Raw genomic sequence first — 9,199 nt, 5'->3', positions numbered from 1 at the left:
TGTCCATAGTTTGTCATGATCCACGAAGTTGAAAGTCTTTGTGTAGTCAATAAAGCATAGGTAAACATCTTTCTGGCATTCTCTGCTTTCAGCCAAGATCCATCTGCCATCAGCAATTATATCCCTAGTTCTACATCCTTTTTTATTCATCTTGAACTTCTAGGAGTTCTTTGTTGATGTACTGTTGCATCTGCTTTTGAATTATCTTCAACAAAATTTTACTTGCATGTGATATTAATGATATTATTTAATGATTTCCTCATTCTGTTGCATCACCTCTCTTTGGAATGAGCAAAAATATAGATCTCTTCCACTTGGCTGGCCACATAGTTGTCTTTAAAATTTGTTGGCATAGAAGAGTGAGTGCCTTCAGTGTTGCTTCAGTTAGTTGAAAGATTTCAATTTGTATTTCGTCAATTACTGGAGCTTTGTTTTCTTTTTAGCCAATGCCTTCAGCACAATTTAGACTTTTCTACTTTCAGAACCATTGGTTCTTGACCATACACTACCTCTTGAAAGGGTTGAACATTGACCATTTCTTTTTGGTACAGTGAGTCTGTGTATACCTTCCATCTTCTTCTTTTTCCTGCCTCAGGTTAATTTGTACAAATAATACAGGAGGACACCAGCTTCATGCAGATGGTAGCCCCAGGTGTCACGCCAGTCCTTCAATTCTCAGATGTAAAACTCTAACCTATCTTTGTGGGGACCTGGGAACTATTGGGAGCCTGAGTTGAGGCCTTCGCTGAAACTTGAGTTGAGGCTTTGGCTAGAGCTTCAGCCTGACTTTGAGCATTGGCCTTGGACTTTGGCCAACAGAGCAGACCCATTGCAATATATGCATAAGCATGCTTCCCCAGCTTGGGATGGGCAATGTAGGCCAGTTGACTCAGCTTGTGGTTGACACCCCTTAGGATCTTAGGCTGACCTCTTTGGGCTTTATGGTAGCCTTGGCGCATGAATCCATGGCCTTGGCGTTATTGGCCTGCATCTTCTTCAGGCCCTTCTTGTTGTGCTTCTTGGCAAAGCACGTGTTCCTCAGAAACTTGAGGTCTATCTCCTAAAGAGAATCATATCATTATGATAGGACTTTTTGATGCCATTTCATTGCCATTTTCAGGATTGGTTGTGAATGGTGTGGTTCTTGGACTTGGCCATGTCTGCACCCAAAGCTCTGGCTTGCCAGGGACGAGAGAGAGAGCTTTCCTCACATTCAATATTTTATCCATTGTATTTAAGTGCTGTTGAGCTGGTTCCAACTTCATAGTGACCCTGTTAGGGTTCTCAAGGAGTGGCTGGTGGGTTTGAACCACTGGCATTACAGTTACCAGTCCAGTGTTTATCTAACAGACCCCCACCAGGATTCTATTTTACCCATGTTGTTGTTGTTGTTAAGTGCCATCGAGTCAATTCTGATCCATAGCAACCCTGTAGAGGGTTTCCAAGCAGTCGCTGGTGAGCTTGAACTGCCAACCTTGCAGTTCAAATGGCTTTGCAGTCTGGCGCATTAGCCCACAGCGCCACACCAGGACTCTTGTTGTTAAGTGCCATCAAATTAGTTTTGACTCATAGAAACCCTGTATAGGGTTTCCGAGGAGCATCTGGTAGGTTTGAAGTGCCTTGTGGTATGCAATCCAGTGCTGACTGGCACCACACCAGAAGTCCCTTAGAATCCTTCAGTATTAAAAGTGGAGGCTTGAATTGTTTCTTCCATTCTTTCAACTTGAGAAGTGCTGCGCACATTGTTCCTTTTTGGTTTTCTAACTCCAGGTTTTTCACCTTTCATTATAATATTTGGCTTTGTCTTCTTGAGCTTCCCTTTGAAATGTTCTGGTCAGCTCTTTTACCTCCTCATTTCTTCCGTTGGCTTTAGCACTTCTACGCTAGAGAGCCAATTCCAGTCCCTTCTGACATCCATTTTGGTATTTTCATTCTTACCTGACTTTTTAATGAGCTTTTGTTTTTTTCCTGTATGATGTTCTTAATGTCATCCCACAACTCTTGGTCTTTAGTCATTAGTGTATAATGCATCAAATATGTTCTTGAGATGGTCTCTAAATTCAGGTGGGATATAGTCAAAATCATATTTTGGCTCTTGTGTACTTCTTTAAATTGTCTTCAGCGTCAACCTGAACTTGCACATGAACAATTGATGATCTGGTCCATAGTCTACCCCTGGCATAAGTTTGAATGTTGATATTGAATTTCTCCACCATATCTTTCCACAGATGTAGTCAGTTTGATTCCTGATTATTCCATCTGGTGAAGTCCATGTGTAGAGTCATCTTTTATGTTGTTTAAAAATGGTATTGACAATGAATATGTCATTGGTCTTGCAAAATTCTGTCGTGCCATTTCCAGCATCATTTGTATCAGCAACACCATATTTTCCAACTACTGATCCTTCCTTTTTGTTTCCAAGTTTTGTATTGCAATCACTAGTAATTATCAATGCATCTTGATTGCATGTTTGGTCAATTTCAGACTGAAGAAGTTGGTAGAATTCTTCAATTTTATTATCACTTAGTTTAGTGGTTGGTGGTTGATGCATAACTTTTAATAATAGTAGTATTAACTGGTCTTCCTTGTAGATGTATGGATATTACCATATCACAGACAGCATTGCATTTCAAGCATCTTAACCTGAGAAGCTCATCTTCCAGCACTATATCTGACAATATTCTTGTGATATTAATGATGTTTTCATCTTCCATCACTATAAATGACAATTTCTGCTGCTATTCATAAAGTTTTTAGTGGCTAACTATTCAGAAGTCATCCATCTTTGCTTCTTCACAGTCTGGCTTAATCTGGAGTACCGCTGAAACCTATCCACCTTGGGTGACACTGCTGGCACTTAAAATACCTGGTGGCACAGCTTTCAGCATCACAGCAACAGGCAAGTCACCACAGTACAACAAACGAATGGATGAGAAGTAGCATTAGTGAATTGAAATGAACGGATACTGACTATTTTGAATCAGACAAACATTCAATGACTAATTGCAAGGAATGACAAATTGTAGAAGATTACTGTGGCATTTTTCATCAAAAAATTAAAAAAAAACATTTCAAGATTTTTTTAGACTTTTTATTGTGCGTTGAGTGAAGGTTTACAGACAAAATCATCAGTTTTGCATTCAACAAATTATATGCTTTGTTTCATCTTAACGATTGTACTATCTTCCATGCAACAAGAGTTATCCCACTTTCTCCTTGTGATTTCTATTCTACCCTCCTTCCTATCCCTTATCAATTTTGTCCTTAGATAAATTTCACCCTTTTTATCTTGAATGATTGACCATTCCATGGTGTTGTTGAATTTTGAATTTTGTTTTACATTTTCTCCCACTGTATCTGGGACCTTCTAATGTGATCCCTTGCAGAGCAGTTGGTAGTGGTAGCCAGGTGCCATCTAGTTCTTCTAGTCTCAGAGTCATAGTGACTGATGTTCACCTACCCCATTGGTCCATTAGAACTAGTAGATTCCAAGCGTCTTCAATTTTCATCACTCTTCTTTTCTTTGCATCTGGAGAGATCTATAGTTGCCCCTTAGATGACCACTCATGAGCTCTTAAGATTAAAGTCTATCTTGAATTACAATGCTGCCTGTGATAGGATAATATCCTACACCTAATAGGAAGACCTTGATGTGTGTCTTGCTCCTGTGATGTGAACCTTGTCCTCTTCTCAGGTGCCACAAGGAAACTAAGCACAGATTCCCTACCAGCCTCAGCAAAATATGTGTCCAGTCTTCCTTGCTCCATCACTTCTTACCAAGATAGTCCACCTACCCCTCTTGCAGTATAAAGATTCTGCTTACATTTCCTCAAGGAGTCTATTGAACATTGTTGGCTTATAGGTGTTAGGAGTAGCGAATGCTGACATCAGGAGACTGTTAGTTCTGTCGATTCATAGGGATGGTTCAAAGGACTATAATCTATAGCAATCATAATTTTAAGTTACTTTCTTTATACCCTATATAGAGTAATGGTGAGCCGGAATTGACTGAATGGAATTGGGTTTGGATCCTCTTCCCCTCTGCCCCAGTTTTCTGAATATAGTCTTTCTGGACATGGGCTCCCTCTTGTGGCTAATGCTATACATGACATATACCAATTGCATTAGAGTCTAGTTGCTGTTATGAACTTTGAGTGGGTTTCAACTCCTAGCGACCCTGCAGAGGGTTTCGGAGGCTGCAAATCTTTACGGGAGCAGAAAGCCTCATCTATCTCCCGCGGAACAGCTGGTAATTTCGAACTGCCGACCTTAAGGTTAGCAGCTCGATTCATAGGAAACTTTAAAATAGAGTAGAAATGCCTCTAGGATTTCCAAGACTGAAAGTCTTTATGGATGCCGATTGTCACATGTTTCTCTGCAGAATGGTGGGTGGGTTCAAACCCCTGACCCTTCAGTTAGCAAGTATTTAACCATTTACACCACCAGGACTCCTAGTATGTCATACAAGATGCAGGGAATTATATTTACTTTTCTGCGGTTGCAAAGATTTCTTGAGTTGAGTGGATTGGTATTTCCTAAGGAAACCTTGTAAAGACCTAAATTAATTTATGTAATCCAGAACATTACATATAGAGACCCACTATATAATAAACCAAACCATTTGAACAAAAGAAAATCTAATTTATTGGGCACTCGAAAAGTAGTAAGTAACATCTGTTGAATGCTAACTATGTCTCAGGTGCTACTGTAACCATTTTGTGTAAAGAATTATGTAATTTTTTATTACATAAAAGCTTAACCTTAAAATAAGAACAAAGACGAATATAAAGAGCCTCTATGTAAGCATCACCTATTTTCAACCATTATCAACATTTTAATATTTTTGCCGTGTTTGTTTTATCTACCACCACCACCTTTCCTCCCAAATTTTGTTTGGAGTATAAGAAAGTTTTAAAAAATTCTTGGAAAAATGACATTATCTTTTAATTCCATTTCCCACATACTTTCGAAGCCCCTTCATATTTAACCTTTTTGTGACCTAATTATTTTCTGCTTTGACTTTTTTGTTGATACCATGCATTTTCAATAATGGGAGACATGGTAAAACCAAGAGAAAGTTACTTGTTACTTAATATGAATTTTGTTTCAATTATATGGGACAGATATGTCCCAAGAGGACCCTAGTGGTAGGGCTGGTGGGGTGCAACCTTTTCCTTTAGATTCAAGCAGTTGTACAGTTTCCCACCAAGTGTTCACATGCACTACAACTGGAATTACAGCTTCCCAAGAAGATAGAGGCTGAACATGTTGGTGGTAAATATATGTCCCATGAGTCAGAAAAGTATTAAAATTTATAAATATAATCATGTATTCATTTTTAAAATAACACAATATTTGATTCCTCTATGATTTAAGAAACAATATGCAAATTGGAGAAATGTTCCAGCATACAAGAGGAAGTCCCTTCTAGAGAATGGAGAATTCACAAAGACTTAAATAACTTTTGCTTTTAAAATGAAGATTTTCATGATGGTAAAGTACTTAGTAGCTACTGAGTTACTATTGCAAAGGTAATTTTGGAAAATTCACCCTTATACCAACCTGCAATCCAGAGACCTCCAGAAATTGAAAATAAGAAGCCTGCGTCTTTCTCATTTAATCACAGATTAATGTTTTGCTATAGTTTGCTCTATGGAACTGCCATTTTGGATGAGACAGAAAACAAAACAAAAAAACCCCTGAAGAAAAATTTTGAGTCAGGAAAAAAGCAGTGCTTAGAAGGCAACTCATTGCAATAAATGCACACATTTCCCCCCCCCCCAAAAAGAAACAAAATCAACTCATTAATGCAACTTCCCTAACAATTAGAAAAAGAACAACAGAGTAATCCTACTTCCACCAGAAAAAAAGAAATAATAAAGATTAGAGTAAAAATAAATGAAATAGAAAAACCATGGAAAGAACCAACAAGACAGGAAGTTGGTTCTTTGAAAGGATCAGTAAAATCTACAAACCAATGACAAATCTAATAAAATAAAAAATGAAGAAGATGCAAATTACATAAACAAGAAATTATATGGGTGGCATCACAACAAAACCATTAAAAATAAGAAAGAAAATAACAGAATAGTGAGAAGAATTATACTCCAACAAATATGAAAAGCTAGAAGAAATGGACAAATTTTTAGAAAAACATGACATACGTACTCTAATACAAATGGAAGTAGAAAGCTTGAAGAGCTTTAGAACAAAAGCTTCTTCTTTAAAACAAAAGAAGAACTTGACTATGTAATTAAAACAACTCCCAACAATAAAAGTCTGGGTCCAGATAGCTGTATTGGTGAAATCTACCACACATTCAGAGAAGAGATGACACCAATTCTCCTCAAACTATGCCAGAACATAAAAAAAGGAGGGAAATCTCTTTAGTATAATTTATGAAACAAGCATGACCCTCATATCAAAATCATGCAGTCATGACCACAAGAGACCAATATTCTAATATACAGACCAATATTCTAATATATAGACCAATATTCTAATTGTTGTTGTTGTTAAGTGCCGTGGAGTCGGTTCCAACTCATAGCAACCCTACACAGGGTTTCCGAGGCTGTAAATCTTTATGGGAGCAGACCACCTCATCTTTCTCCCGCGGAACCGCTGGTAGTTTCGAACTGCTGACCTTGTGGCTCACAGCCCGATTTGTAACCACTACGCTAATATACAGACCAATATTCTAATATATAGACCAATATTCTAATATACACACACACAAAAATTTATAACAAATTCCTAGCCAACAGAATTTAACAACAAATCAAAAATATAATACACATGACCAAGTCTTGGTATGTGTATCCAAAATTGTGTCCTTTTTTTTTGTTTTTAGGGGCACCCCTCCTTCGGAAGATTCTTTATTAAAACTGGGTGACATCGGTAAGGGGACAGTACAAAAAAAATTTGGTCCATGAAAAAATCATAATCAGTTAATAAAAACAGTTATCTTCAGCAGGGACACTGTAGGAATGCTGAGTTTCCTTCTCATGGTTCCAGTGCCACTGTGGGGAGAACCTTTCAAGGGCTAAGATCCAAGAGCTTAGATAAGCACTGGACTGCTAGCCACAGGGCTGGGGATTCAACTCTACCAGTCACTCCTCAGAAACATAAACAAGGTTTCTATGAATTATAAGTGACTCAATAGCACTTAACAACAACAACATGCTGGGATGGTTCAATATTAAAAAAACAATCAACAGAATCTGCCATATAAATTATATTAATTGTTTTTCTAATATCGACTCCATGGTACTTAACTACAACTACAACAAAAGCCACAAAAATAAAACAAAGGAAAAGAACCGCATGATCATATCAATTAATGCAGAAAAAAAACATTTGAAAAAACCCAACATTCATTCCTGATCAAAATCCAACAGTCAACATTACTCTCAATGGAGAGAAATTGAGAGCATTCCCTTTGTAAAAAGTAGCCAGACAAGAGTGCCCTTTATCACCACTCCTATTCAATATTGTGCCAGAAGTCTTAGCCAGAGCTATAAGATAAGAAAGGGAAATTCAAGGTATCTAAATTGGCAAACAATAAAACTCTCTCTCTTTTCAGATGCTATGATCTTATAAATAGAAAATCCTAAAGACTTAGCAAGAAAATTACTGAAACTCCAAAACGGAGGACTACAAAGGCAAGAAGTAACTGGCTTACAAGTTTTCAAGAGGGAGCCTAGATCCACAGGGCACAGAGGAAGGTAGAATCTCCACTGAGTAATATTCAATCTGTCTGAGTAGGGCTGATGAAAGGAGATGGGAATAGCACTCATGTGGCACAATAGTGAATAATTGTTATCAGGACTGACTGTGAGGGTTGGAAATGTAAAGGTAGATGTTTTGTAGCAAAGGAGGGGAGTGATTGACTTTGTAGTCCAGGAGCGGAGGTCCCTGGGATCATCAAGAGAGAAGAGTGGAGTGCAGGACCCTACCCAGAAAAACAGTGACACCAGAGATAGAGGCAGAGACTATGATGTGGAGAGATGGAGTGGTTGGGGACTCTAGACCCAGAGAGGGAGAGGGGCTTTGTGCTGATGACCAGGGGGCAGGCTTGCAGGGTATACCCTTTGGTAGGTTAATGGTGCATGGAATTATGACAATGAAATGATATACGATAGGATGAACGTAAAGCTAATGTTCTTCCATGTAAACTATCCCATAGTACACAATAAAACATTAAAAAAAAGAAAGTTACTGAAACTCATTGAAAGATTCAGCAAAGTGGCCTGGTACAAAATCAACTTATAAAAATCAGTCAGATTTCTTTACACTAATAAAGAGAGCTCTGAAAAGGAAGTCAGGAAAACAATACCATTTACAATAGCCACCCAAAAGATGAATTACTTAGGAATAAATCTACCCATAGAGAAAAAAAAAAAAAATCTATGCAAAGAAAACTACAAAACACTATTGCAGGAAACCAAAAGAGACTTAGAAAAATGCAAGTATATACCGTGCTCATGGATAGGAACACACAACATTGTGCAAATATCAACCCTACTCAAAACAGTCTATAGATACAATGCAATTTAAATCCAAATTCCAATGTCAGTCTGTAAAGATATAGAAAAACTGATCGCTAATTTTATATGGAAAGAGGCCTCGGATAAGCAAAACATTATTTAATAAGAATAACAAAGCTGAAGGCCTCTCACTTCCTAATCTCAAAATCTACTTCACTGTCAAAGTGGTGAAAACAGCCTGGTACTGATACAATGAAAGATACATAGATCAGTCGGATAGAACTGAGAACCCAGAAGTTAATCCATCCGTATACTCTCAGTTGATCTTTGACAAAGGACCCAAATACATTAAATGGGGAAGAGACAGTCTCTTCAACAAATGGTGCTGGCAAAACTGGAAATCTATTTGCAGAAAATGAAACAAGACCTGTATTTTACACCATATACAAAAACAAACTCAACATGGATGAAAAACCTAATTGTAAAACCTAGCAATATAAAGATCATCAATGAAAATATAGGGACAAACTTAGGAACTCTGATGCATGGTATAAACATATGGCATAAACTATCAAACATGACAAATGCTATCAAAGTATCAAATATAACTAAAAACACACAAACAGCAGAAGACAAAATAGATGACTGGAACCTCCTAAAAATTAGACACTATGTTATGTGCATCAAAATATTTCACCAAAAGAGTAAAAAGA

Source organism: Chrysochloris asiatica, unplaced genomic scaffold (genome assembly GCF_000296735.1).
Source record: "Chrysochloris asiatica unplaced genomic scaffold, ChrAsi1.0 scaffold00393, whole genome shotgun sequence".
NCBI classification, from domain to species: domain Eukaryota; kingdom Metazoa; phylum Chordata; class Mammalia; order Afrosoricida; family Chrysochloridae; genus Chrysochloris; species Chrysochloris asiatica.
The sequence above is the reverse complement of the archived record's forward strand: the minus strand, read 5'-3'. Positions refer to the sequence as shown.